We start from the raw sequence: 14077 nt of genomic DNA, 5'->3' as shown, positions 1-14077 counted from the left end.
ATAGACCAGAGGAACAGGCTGGCTGCACCCCTAGCGGAGTGGAAAAACATAGCTAGCGGCACCACACCTCCTGTGGCTGCCACATTTCATCTCTGCTTCCCATCCGCCCCACTCTCTGCCCCAACGTCCTCACCTGCTGTACCACCGTCGATCGCTGCTGGTATTTTCTTGGCATGCAATGTGTTTTTGTCCGTCCCTTTTTAGGTCTGGCCACCAGGTGTAAATTCGCTGGACGTCAACTGTGAAAACGGGACAAAACCAGGCTCAGAAATCAGCACGTTTATATTCACATCATCGCAAAACTTAATCCAAAAAAACTGTCAGAAAGGGGTCATGTGTATTTGATGCCATGTAAACACAGGCTAACTGTATTACGGCTGCATCTCGGGCCATTATTTCTTTTTGTTTAGCTCTTCTCCGGTTATGGATGTAAAGAATAAGCACCGCTTATGGATCTAAGATCTGACACAAGATGCCATCATGCCAGGTTGTCTCCTGTCGGATACGATGGTTCCCCTTCATCCGTCTCAGCCAGGCCTCAGCCCAGCCTGGCAACGTGGAAAGCACTTCAATTTATATCTTCTTGTTTTAAGGATTAGGCGTCTATATTCAGCCTGCCTGTCACTTCTTCAGACCTCCCTTTTTGCCTCTGAGTGCAGCGATGTTCAGATCTCCACAGCCTGTATGTACGCACAGAGGATTTTGGCACAGTAATATACGCACCCACAACTTAAAGGGTGAAGTCATATCTGGAAGCTGCGATGTTGTAAAGAGTGGTGCAGAATGAGTCACTGCTGAAACACATGGAGTCTCACACACAACAGAAACCCCCTTTTGGCAACTGTTAAGTCAATGACGGCTCTTGGCCGACACTCATTTGAGTTGAGAGCCACAAAAATAGCTTCTCCACCTTTTCTGAAATCTCACTGCGTTTTGCGGGCTATGAAATTTATCGAAGACAATCTTATTAATGTCAGGTTGAAGAGAAGCTCTCTGCTTGTCTTTGTCTCACACACACACACACACACACACACACACACACACACACACACACACACACACACACACACACACACACACACACACACACACACACACACACACACACACAAACCTGACACATTAATGAAATCGTCCTCATAAGAAGTTACACTATACCCTTAATTCAAGTAAGAGTTTTATCGAGACAATTAATGATCCATTCCAACCCACCAGAGGCCGTTTTCCTTCAGGCAAGGCATTTGTTCATTTGAATGAAATAAAAAGACCCCTCCATTAGATAGGCATGACTTGTTATTTCGTCTAATTCATCACGGTGCTTTGATTATTGAGGCATAAAATTTCTTCCTCTTTTTTTCTAACTTATTATCGATGGCAAATATGTCTCCTCAGTTTAAGACACCTTTTGAAAATCAAAAGTTTATTACTGCAACATATATTCAGCTAATATTAGCTTTGAAACAAATTTCGGTGCTTTTTATCATCCAAAGAAGTCACGCAAAGGTTATTCTTGTAAATCACATTAGCAGTCTGTTAATCCACTCAGCAGTTTGACTGTGTTCCTGGGATTTGGCAAATTTAAATGTCAGTGGCAGTGACATAGTTTCTGTAGACCAGAATAAACGTCCGGTCCTTCTGTCTTCGCTTCTGTCCTGCCCGGCTTTTTTTTTGCTGCCTGTTTTTCCATGTACATTTCATGAGGGGGTGGCCAGTAAGGCTGCCTGGCAGTAATGGCCTTTATCATGCTAAAGTAGATTGGATTAAAGTGTGGATGCAAGGGTATGCATTGTTATAATGAAGGGCATCTTTTCCACAGTCGAAAACCGTAAAAATCGTCTTCTACAGGAAACAGAACGAGGTCATACTTTTAATTTCCTTCCAAGGTGCAGGCTTTACTTGTCATTGAAGAAAAGAGGGTGAATGGAATGATAGAATAGATGAATGGTTGTGAATAAAAGTTAAATGATTTGTAATAGTTTTGCTTTTAAGCAATCTGATTATTGACAGCCAAGGATTAGGTATGTTTTGACATGATGTGTAAAGACCATATTAAACCAACTCAGATATACACAGTGATGAGAGTGTCAGGCTTTTGGCTTTGGTGGGAAATGTATTATGTATAGAATAGTTCAGGTTTTATTTATTGGATTCACCTTTATTATTATATTAGGGGAGAAAAACCAGTTGTACCATTTTATTTTGCCGTATGTATCAGTCACCTCTTAATGATCGGTCCTTGAAAGTATGTCTGATGTTAATCCCAATCCAGGAGGCAAAAAAGGTTGGGTACCACTGCACTACAGCACCCTCTTTGCTCCCTAGTTCTGTGAACTCTTCAACTCTCCGTGAACCGGAGAGCAGGGGGAACATCTGCGAGATAAGAGATACGACGGGAGAGAGATGGGTGGGAGAGCTTGATTGAGCTATTCTTTCAAGTGTGGATTTACTCCGCTGATCCTGCCTGAGCGCGCACACTCACACTCACATACACAATAACCCCACAGATAGACATGCCCACAAAAATACTTCCACATGCATGCACACACACACACACCCACTCAAATGCTTCTCTCATCCTTTGAGTCCCGGGTTAAGGCCCTTGATGGGGCTGACTGCAGAGCCCCACTGCACTTTAAGTAACCACCACTCAAGTGCTTGCAGAGCTGTATGCACGAACCCTGACTGGCCCTTTCCACTTCACCTTTTTTTTTGTCACTGGTATAGCAACGATGAGCGACATGGATGCACACATTTAACAATGAGGGAAAACAGACCCTGGCTAAGGAAATGTATCATGAGTGTACGCCGCAGTGTCAAATGATTTCGACCTCAAAAATCCAAATTGTCCCTTAGCAAAGCACGCTCGAATGAATCCATCTAATCAAAATGGTATGATTTCAGTTAAGCATGCTGCTTAACATGACAAAAAGGCTTGGATGGCATCGAATTTCTTATGGCGTATAATAAGACATAGGAACTCCAGGGTGTCACATTAAAACAAAATGACTTGTGTCTCTAAAGCAGTTTAGTAATCCCCATTCAGACATATAGCACATCATACATTTTAAATGACCTACAATCATGTTGGGCAGATGAGCACACAACTGTTTAGACAGTATCAAGACAATTTCAATTTTAAAAGGTGTTCATTCTGTAAAGTGTAGGTGAAGCGCAATAGTTTGTCCATTGAGTGTGATTGCTTCTTTAGATTTATCACCTTACTACAGGAGGGCATCAGATGTGATATGATGGTGTTGTTTGTCTCCACCCACACATTCTGCTCTGTCTGACTGTATATAAGCTGTTGTACGGCTGTCTGTGTACTTATGCACATATGTGTGTTATTGACAGGTGTGTGCACTTGACAGTTTTGTGGATCTAATCATTTCTCAGTGGTCTCTTCAGGTCACAGTGATGCTTGAAAGGCTTATGGGAAAATGACAGACAGGCAGAAAATGGGAAAGGGCACTTATGGGGCCTTGTCCTGTTGTCTAGGTAACCTTTGGCACTCGCACCCACAGACACCTTTTTCTATTAGATAATAGGTGGCCGCAAGATTTTTGTGTTTCTATTTTTGTTTTAAGGTACTTGAAAAGGTACTTAAGGTGCCGAATCCCAGTGTAACTTGATGTAGTTACTTCGTTTTGGAAAAAAATAAAGGATGTGTAGATTTTTTATATTTGAAATTTGGCTGGAGACTCATTTTATGTCAGAGGAATAAAACATTTTTACACTTCACGTGTTTGAGCCATTCTAATTTTCTTAAGGGTTCTGTTAACCTTTGCAGTACTTTAAGCTGGAAAGCTACTGATCCAGAAACGGTATCCTGCAAGGTGAAACATATACTATTCATGCACATATCACTGCAAACTCTTAAGCTAGCAAAATTTAAAAAGAGGTAACTGTAGCCATATTACCCTGGTAACAGGTTCCCGGTATGGCATCTCAAGCTTTCTGAGAGATAAAATTGGTATGCTTTGCAGTTGATACTTGGTTCAATTCAAATGTTTTATTCTGGTGAGTAGTGAGCGGAGTCTGGCTTTTTTGTAAATTTAAATATTTGATATACTGGGAGTGGTGAAAAATGTTTGAGGATTTTGAACCAGGGATTCTAAGAACCGAAGCAATTCCATGTACAGTACTTCAAATTGAAATTTGAGAAAGGAAGCTCAAGACAATGAGTGCCACGGCTTGGCATTTGATTTTAGTTGAGTGAAAGCAAGCTTTCTCCAAATGGGACCTGCAGTGCATTGAGGGCGTGTTCCGCTTTCTTTGAGTCCTGTAATGCACACAGATGCTGCTATAGAGCACATGAGAAGAAGGAAAGGTTAGGTTTGAAAGAAGAAGCGCACACAGAGAAAAGAAGAGACAGTTGGCACAGGGCCACTTTGGCCCTGGAGAGCCAAGTGCACGTCGCCCTGAATGAAACTTTTATAGCTGAGAACAAAGCGAGGAGCAGCTTGAGCAGACCAGCGGCCTCCAGCACTGCTCTTTATTTCTAACACTGAGGGAACCTGGTCCTACCCCTCCTGCTTCCACATACCGCTCCCTACTTCGCACCGTTTTCCTATATCCTCCTCCATCCTTCTCCTGCTCTGCATCTGACTCCACATTTCTTTTATTTCCCTCCCCTCTTTCCTCTACTATGGATCATCTTTAAAGAAGGGACATTCAGGAGAAGGTGTTATTACAATGCCAGACAGATGGAACTTGACAGACGCCAACTTTGGTGATCTGCAGACTGTTATGTCTTTACTCACCAGCATGCATTCGACTTGGCAGGAAGCTACAGTGACAGCGCCATCAGAACCTCTCAGACAGGAAAGGCACAAATGCACAAAGATGACGCAGGGCAAGCGGAGTTACATTTGAACACTGGAAGTCATCTAGGCAGCAGTGGATGGACTTCCCAATCAATAAACACCTCTTTTTCTTCTCTTTTTCTCACTCTCAAAGTCTCTCCTCTCTCACTTTGTCAGCAGTGTTTGACAAATGAGTACAAAACGCCATCTGGCTGCATCCATCCATGTGTGCCTCCCCAATTAATGATGTTTATTCTCTGTTAGACCTACCTAACACTACCATTTTCCTGTTATTTACTCTTTACTAACTCTACACACACACACACACACACACACACACACACACACACACACACAGGTGTCATGCACGATTTCGAGCCATGTCTACAAGCACAATGCTTATTTCTCACTGAGCCAAGCTCACTGGCTTGTGGAGTACATGTCTTTGACTGTTCTTGATGCACGTTTCATTAGCCCTTTAAAGGGCAATCGAAGGCATTGGTCTGCAACAGCGTTTTGAGTCGACCAATTTATGCCAGAGATGATCTCTTTCCAATTCCTTACAGTGAACACGGGCAATGAAGTAAGCCTGTACAAATCAGCTGCAAGGATTTACAGCCCAGCTGCAGGGTAAATTAGGTGAGGCGCACATGTCACCACCGCTATATCTACAAATTTTACATAAGGCTGCACATAAATACAACGAATAACAAAAGTGGCTTTTTTACTTATGATGCCAGCAAGTTCAAGTAGGCTTTGAGGCCTTGCAGTCCTCCAGTAGGTGGATAGTTTTAGTCAAACCGACAGTCTCTGTGTCCCTGCAGGCCGTTATTACCTTCATCAGGCAAATGAAGTAGCTGGATTGGATCATATTAACCTCCTGATCTGCACCTCCCAGGACACCGCAGTTACAACTGGCTGGACTCCACTATTCAGTGCTCTCATTATTAATGTGTGTGTGTTCACTAGAGAATGGCGAGCCCATCCCACCTGCATGTAGACACCGTATCTCCCACATGAATGTTAATCATCTTTTTAATTGGCTTCCTTGACTTGGTGACCTCTACTTGAGATGGCAAAACTGCAACACTGTGCTCCTGCTTCGGTGCTGCTATGCGCTTTCCTGTCTTTGCTTGTAGTGTGTGTCTTTTTAGCTTCCATTCTCTGTGAAACAACACAGATTGGATCAGGGTTGGAGGCAGCGTGACCCTTGATTTCCACTTATCCTCTTGTCCATTTTCATCATTGTCCAGCCTCTGTTGATCAAGATTTTTCTGCCCATTTTCCAGGACCCTGTCTTTAAATACTGCATTAATATATTTCAAAAAGGGACTTAACCCTGTAGCCAAGACAGAAAACAATAAAAAACCGCCACGAGAGATATGAGTCATGTTTGATTGATGATCTTGAGGCCATTAATGAGTAGAGGTAAAACAAGTCGAGATATTTATAGTATCAGTCATCTTAGAAACTATTACAGTACATTGTGTATTGTTATTAGTAGTAACAGTAGTAAGGAATGAAAACTGGAGGCACACCAAATTCAAATTTCAAACATGTAATTAAAAAAAGGACAAGATTGTTGTCCTTTTTTGTTGTCCACAATGATGTTACTATGTCACATACTGCATGTAGAGATCTTTTTTCTACTGCTTTTACTCTGTGTTCTCATCTTTCACCCCATCCTGTTTGCCCTCGGTGTGTAATTTTTTTTTCTCTTTGGTGATTGAGGGGATGAACCGTTCGCCGCCGTTTTCCATTATCTGCAGTAGCCTAAAGGCCACAACATCCTGTCGACAACACACAGGTTGCAAACCACAAAACAAGCTGGAGCTGTCGGCCTCTACTCTGCCAGTCACCTATTAAAGCATGACAAAGAGTCACTGATGTATAGTAAATCTATATAAATATCTTCCAGTAGATTGTGAGAAGATGTGTCAAAAACATTTTAGTAATTCCCAAATTGCATTTATTCCTATAGTCTCATGCTACACTACATACAGTAACATCATGCCTTTGTTCATGTTTGGCCCATCTCAGCTCAAATCATTGGGAGGACTCTGTCTAGTCTTTGCCTAATGTTTGGTCCATTTGTAGCCATCCCCTCCACTTCTCGGACTATCTGTCCTTCTCATTTCCAGTAATATTGAGGGACAGGCAGGTGGTCCTAACCCTAAAGAAACTGTACCCCAGCAGGGAACAGCTTCCTCACGCCTGGCTAGCTTCTTTTGTCTTGTCCTCATCCTATTAAATTTCCTGGCCCCTACAACTGAAAGACAGGCAGACTTCTTCAGCCAAATTGGAGACCGGCCCACTTTACCTCCCAGATATTGCTGCAAATGCCATAAAAAAAATCTACAGCAGGTGTGATCAGATATAACCACATGCCATTTAAATGGATGCTAATTAGTAACAGTTAAATTACAACAATTTCAAGTGTTCAACCAACAAAGGACCTGCTGGTTGCACTGGCATTGTGAACATGTGGGCACATAGTTGACATTACAAGAGGAAAACTGGCAGCGTGAATTTGAAATCCATTTCGTCTGATGTTCTGTCTACCATCAGGAGTCTGCTCACTGAGCCAGTCACAGAAACTGAAAATGTCTGAAGAGAAAAGATTCTAATTGCAGTGATAACTATGCTGAATGGCCTCTGTCATTCATCTTCTTCACCTTTTTTCATTAGTTTTATCTGTCTGTCCTTCATAGGCTCCCTGATGTAGACAAATAGCAATGAAAAATAGAACAGCAGCACGTATAAATACAATTAAAGCCATGCACAAGAGAAATTATTGGTACAATAAATAAGTCAATTAAATTGGGCACGTCATGTCATTTTCACTATAAACTCTGCCTGCAGTAAGATCCACCTGAATGAGGCACGCATGCAGCTGTCAAAAGAGGATTAATCACAAATGAAAGGAATGTTATTCATAGTCTGAACCAAACCTCAGCTGCATCATGCAGCAATTAGCGCTTTCTCTCTTACACTCTCTCATGAGCTCTGGCTTCCCTTATTTCTTCTTGAAACATCATCCTGTTGCTAATCCGTCAGTTTCATTTCTTCCCTCTGAGGGGAATTAGTCTTGTTTATTCTCTTGTCTCATTCATTTAGATTTTTTTAAGTCAGCCTAGTGAAAGTGCATTATATGTACACAGGCCCTCTGCACAGCTTTGTCTTGGCCACTTGTACTGTCCTTTCAATTTTAGTACACACAGATGCACTTGGGGCCCTAATCACTCAGGCCTCTTACATCATTGTAGAATAACCTCTTTTCTAATCCACCTAGTCGTGCTAGGCTCCTCCGGGGTGGGTTTTCAAGCATCCTAATGCAGTACGCACAAAGACAAGGCGGCAGACTGAGAAGCTTGGGCAGTTTTAATCTGCCCTGGTCCTCTAGTAGCAAGGAGAAGGACCCTGCAAGCCCCTAGACAATCTCTGCCTCTCTTTGAAGGTCTTCTTAATCCCCTTACAGAGAGGCAAATGCATGCAGATGTGTGTAGATCTTTTCATGTGTGCATGCTTATGGGTTAGTGCTGTGGTTTGTGCCCTAAAACATTCAAACGTCCACTGATGGTTGAGACTTGTCATTGTTTCTCTGCTCTATCTTTGTTTCTCATGCCCACACTCTAGACATTATCCATCCACAGTAGTTTGTGAACTTTCTCGGGGTGTACCGGGACCAAGCTTCAACACGTGCAAAGCAGGAAGTCACACACACTACCACAGCACTTTAATCTAGTGCCCCCACCCCCCCAACTGCGTCCCTCTGTTTAGAAGGAAAATAGGATTTTGTAGAGCTCAGCATTTAGAGAGCCCAAAGGCTGCTCGTCAAAATCATCCCCTACAGTCTGTGATGGCGCGCTTTGCCAACCGTTACTCAAGTCGTTTCAAACTCCATTCTTTCAGTCCCACCAGCCAACTGTGGACTAATGGCTTTGCCTCCCCCATCATGTTTCCTGTGCAGAAGCTTTTTTTCGTTGTTTTTTTATCATTTGCTTTATCATAGTCCATTTTCCTTTTGCTTTCACTGCTAATGTTTAAAAGTAATAATGCTACCATTACTTCATTTACTTCATGGATTTATTTGTTTTTAAATTTTAGAATTTGGTTCCTGATTTGGTGCTTTATAAATGGAATTCAAAAGAAAAAAGGCCAAGCACATCAGCAAACCAATTAGGCCAGGTGCATTTCTCAAAAATGCAATACAAATACAGTTAAATAAATAAAATTCAGAAATAAAATAAGGCTGAGTCTCAAATAGGTACATAAGCAGAGTGTCAATAAAAATGAATACTAAAACTGACTCAATACAGCAATTCAAACTGAATAGTATAATATGCCTCTAAATAAGGCAACAATAGAAAGATACCAACACACATTTCCTTTAAAAGGGTAAGCTAACGTTACAGGTACTGACAACGGACAACTCTGTGTCCTTGACATGTTTTGCATTTAAATGACACGTTAGGCTGGAGCTGCTTCGGTGATATGAAAATTCTCTTTTACAAAAGGCACACATACTATTATTATTATTATTATTATTAATAATAACAATGGATTTGATTTATATAGCGCTTTCTCAAAGAGGCTTTACATCGGATCCATTATTCATTCACTCCTCATTCATTCTTGGTGGTGGTAAACTACATGTTTAGCCACAGATGTCCTGGGGCAGACTGACGGAGCGCAGATTGGCAGCACAGAATCACTGCGTTTTTGTTGATAGTCCCATCTTTGTTCTTTTTATAAATAAGCTTTCCGCCCAAAGGTCCGGGTTTGCCTCACTCTGCTGTTTCGCGTCCATCTCTGTTGTCAGTCACCCTGCTTTTGACTAGTGGCGCAGGTACGAAGTGACATGCAACCTACGGGTCCTTCAATGGGCCCAATTTAAAATGCTTGCGCATTGACTGGCCACTCGCGATTAATTGCGTTAATTTTTATAGCGATTTAATTTGCAGCGTAATTAATCTAATTAACGCGTTAAAAGTGACCACACACACACACACACACACACACACACACACACACACACACACACACACACACACACACACACACTTACACTGCCTGGCCAAAAAACAAAAGTCTCCAACAAAAAAAGGTCACATTCAAATATTTTGTTGGTCCGCCTTCAGCTTTGATTACAACATGCATTCGCATTGTTTAGTTAAGCTTCTGCAATATCACAAGATTTAATTTAATTCCATCCAGTGTTGCATTCATTTTTTTAAATGCAAGAGCTTACTTTGAAGACTGCTAGACAAAGCCTTCTCGAGCACATCCCAAAGATTCTCAATGGGGTTAAGGTCTGGACTCTGGTGGCCAATCCATGTCTAAAAATGATGTGTCATTCTCTGCAAACCAGTCTTTCACAATTGAGCCAGATGAATCCTGACATTGTCATCTTGGCATATGCCCGTGCCATATCTGACTGTTTCTGAGCCTATACCTGACCAACTGCAGCAACCCCAGATCATAACACTGCTGGTACAGGAAGCACTAGGCATGATGGGTGCATCACTTCATGTGATTCTCTTCTTACCTTGATGCACCCGTCACTTTGGAATAGGGTAAATCTGGACTCATCAGACCACATGACCTTCTTCCATTGAGTCGTTTAGGGTTAGGGTTAACAAAACAAAATGTTCACGTGATTGCCAATCATGATCATTCAGGATTTTTTTTCAGCCACAGTTTTTCTTCAAAGACGATGGGTCCAAACTATCCTTACAATTTTTAAAAATGCACTGGACAGTTCTCAACCAAATTTTAGTAGTTTCTGCAATGTCCTTAGATGTTTTCTCTGCATGATGCATGCCAGCGATTTGACCCTTCTCAAACAGGCTGAACATTTTTTCTACAACCATAGGATGTGTCCTTTGACATGGATTTTTATGAAATCAGAAGCACCTCATTGCATCAGTTGGGATTAAATTACTTGTTGCCTGCTGAAAGATATTCACTCATTCAGTAATTATCCAGTATGCCGCTCATCCTTATTTGCTTAGTTTAATCAGATAGTGACTTCTTTTTTGTGGTGTATATACTCCAGATCTGCCCCATCGGGTAAGAATGACGTTAGAAGGCTTGTTCACTAAAACCATGACTTCCACTATCCTGACAATAGTCTGTGTACAGCTGGATAAACTAAGGACTCCCCAAGGAAGCTAGCTACAAAATATTGTATTTTTGAATGCATGTCCAGGTAGATCCATCCACAGTTTCAGAGTTGAATCCACGCTAAGGTACATGGAGGTATTTAGATTCCTGTTTTATGAGTAGGTGCCATTGATCAATACTGAGTCAGGATCTCTGAATGATGCAAATCCCCCTAGCAATATTTAAGTCCTCCAAATCATCCCTGGCCAAATCCCCTCAAGATATTCCCTGCTTCGATTGGATGGAATTAAAGGATCGCAGCGACAGAACAATACGCCGTCTGGCAGCCTCATGGAATGAGGGATAAAAGGGATGGAAAGGGAGTGAAAGTGGAAAGAGAAATAGAAGTAGATGGTGTTTAGATTTTTGCTGTGGGTGAAAATTGGGAATATGAGCAGGAAGGAGAAAGGAAAGAGATTCTTTGGGGGTTGGCAGGGAACAAATGATGATGGGAGAAATGCCTGGAGAAAACAGCTGTTTGTTGGGCAGCTCTACATAAGAGAGACTGAATGATCCCTCCAGCTCTTAGCCTGTAACATCATCTGTTTGACAGAACCATTGCAGGCCAAACATGCTTTTATAATATATCTAAATCTTGTTGTTAAATCTGTATATTTTTTTTAGGTTATTTATACGAAGTTTAATCCCCTCTCCAAGCTGTTGCGGTACATGGAATACCAGCCTGAGCCCGAGGATAAACAAAATCGCTCAGTTTTTCCTCTTGTACTATTGGAAATGGTTTTGATGGGAGGGACAAAAACTTTCATTTCTCGATGGTGCATCAAGTCAAAAGAAATATTTTTTTCTCCCTCCTCCAGTTTGTGGCTTTTAGTGTGTCAGTTGATGGGGGTTTGCGCAGAGCACCCAGGCTGCCATCTGCACGCCAGCCCAGAAAACGGTTGTTTAAAAGACCCCACAGACACCAATGTCAGAGTCCATCCTGCACAGGAATAACCCCAGAGAAGCTTTGAGAATAAAAACGATGCTCTTGATTAATTTACTGCTTCCCTGAAACAAATGACACCCTGAGCAATCACCAATGCTAACATGAGGGAGAACACCCACAAAATAACTCATTTCCACTTATCAGCTTTGTTAAGCTGCAGAAAGCGAAGCATCAACCAAAGAGTTTAGTTTCTGACTTTGTAACGTGCCACAACTGAACCTCAGAAAAGCCGTGTGATTGACAGTAATGGGGCGGAGCAGCCTTGATGTGTGTGTAATAATCTGACTGGAGCAGGTTCACTTCTATGCTAATGAGCGTGCGTGTTGGTGGCTTAGCATGAGTAATGGCGCACATCGCTAACAGAGTTGTCCGGGAGTGAAGAGGGGGAGCAGAGGAGAAATAAAGAGGCTTTACAGAAGGCGTTGCACAGGTAAAAGACAGTCGGAGAGGAGTTGCTGAAGATTGCGTTTGCTTGTCTTTGGGGAAAAGGAAAATACAATTGAGGCATGATTCCCTCGGCAGATATGTTCACAAAGGCTGAGGAGCAAGACAGAAGAAAGAAAATTGTCTTTGAAAATTCAGCAGTGCTTATTTCACAACACCTTTTACTTTATGAAAGAACAGCAAAAATGTTTGTGTAGAGCCTCGCTTTGTTTTTCTGCAGCTGATTGATATCCAGAGTCATGCCTTCAAAACCGCAAAAGTTCGTGTTCATGCAAACATAAGAATTACACAGGCACAGCCTCCAAATTTGCTTTATGTGACCTCAGTCGATTGAACTTCCTTGTCGCTAACACGTTTAGTGTGGTGGTGTTTTGAAGCTTCTGAATGCTCATTCCTCCTCTCTTCGAACAGTTTGCTTTCTGGGGGAGTGTGGATTTGTTGATAAGTCATCTTGGCAGCATGGTGAGAGTAATCATTGTCCTCCAGATGTTAGTTTGGAAAAGACGCAAAAGGGAGGTGAGAGAAGGAGGGGAATGTTAGGAGAACCAGCTGCCGCCACTACCAGTACCACCCCTCCACTTCAAGTAATCTACCCCAATCCAGCCCAGGACCCCCACCCCCACACTGATCCCCCTCCCCCCCAACACACACACATACACTAGCAGTCCTTTGCATCCTCCGTTTGTATCTCAGGAGGCAGCCGGGCCAGGCTGTGTTTACTGCTGAGGTAATTGGAGTAGTTTGGAGAGAGCCTGACCCCGGCCCCACTAAGGTCTGAGAATGTGTGCGCCGTTTGGGTGTGTGTTTGTGTACCCATGTGTGCATACTGTCTGTTTGTGATGACTGGCAGTGAGGCCAGGGAAGGAAAGCAGGCCTTAGCCGGTGTCAGCCCACTGGGGAACAGACAAATTGGTTTTCACTATGCCGTCTGTCTTTTCTGGTCTCATATTCTCCAGATATCCCTTTCTTCTTTTTCCTGCATATCTCTTCTCAGACTCAAAGACTATCATTCACGCTTTCTCCTGTTCTTGCTCCGCAGCACTTTTTCTCCTCCTGGTCCTTATTTTCAGCCATTCTTTCTATTACTTCATCTCTGCGCTCATCATTTAATCTCTGAGCTGAGCTGTTGGTTGAGCTGCATAGACGGTGAGTCTTGCCAGATATGATCATAGACGTGAACAACTTCATCCATCCTAATCCAGGCGCCTGTTGTTGGTGTGTCAGATGGAGAGTGAGGTTGCAACCCTGCAAACACTCAGACCAACACTGATCTAGTGTGATTTGTCCTGCAGCGTTACACAGTATATAATCTGAAGAAGAAACTCTTGTCTGGAATATTTTCAGTCAGCGGCAGTTTGTTTTCATCAACACATAAACACAAAGCTGCATCCAGAAGACACTCGCAAAAGAATGACGCATAACCAGAATCCAGAATGTATCTAGTGACCTCATCGCAGGTTTGTCAGGTAGTGACGGTGGGATACGGCTCACCTACTTTTACTCATCGCACTCCCATGTCTGCTCTCCATCCTCCTCCTCATTTCCCTCCCTCCCTCATCCCTCTGCCTTGCTCCTCCCTGATAGCTTTTACCGCTCTGCTGATTTCACAAATAGGCCTCATTGATTGAATCTGATTCTTGTGGATAGAGCAGCTTTATTGAGTGGCTTTTTCACTGATGGACAGCGGTGTGTGTATGTCTGTGTGGTTGTGTGTGTTTGT

General features: G+C 42.6%; 1 protein-coding gene across 6 annotated transcripts in view; it reads left to right on the top strand.

The window, feature by feature from the left end:
• qkia (QKI, KH domain containing, RNA binding a) overlaps positions 1-14077 on the top strand; it is a 69872-nt gene that overhangs the window by 40309 nt on the left and 15486 nt on the right. The window lies entirely within an intron of this gene.

The sequence above is a fragment of the Antennarius striatus genome, chromosome 17, assembly GCF_040054535.1.
Source record: "Antennarius striatus isolate MH-2024 chromosome 17, ASM4005453v1, whole genome shotgun sequence".
Lineage (NCBI taxonomy): Eukaryota > Metazoa > Chordata > Actinopteri > Lophiiformes > Antennariidae > Antennarius > Antennarius striatus.
Note: the sequence above shows the minus strand (reverse complement) of the source record. Positions and strands in the feature narration are given on the sequence as shown.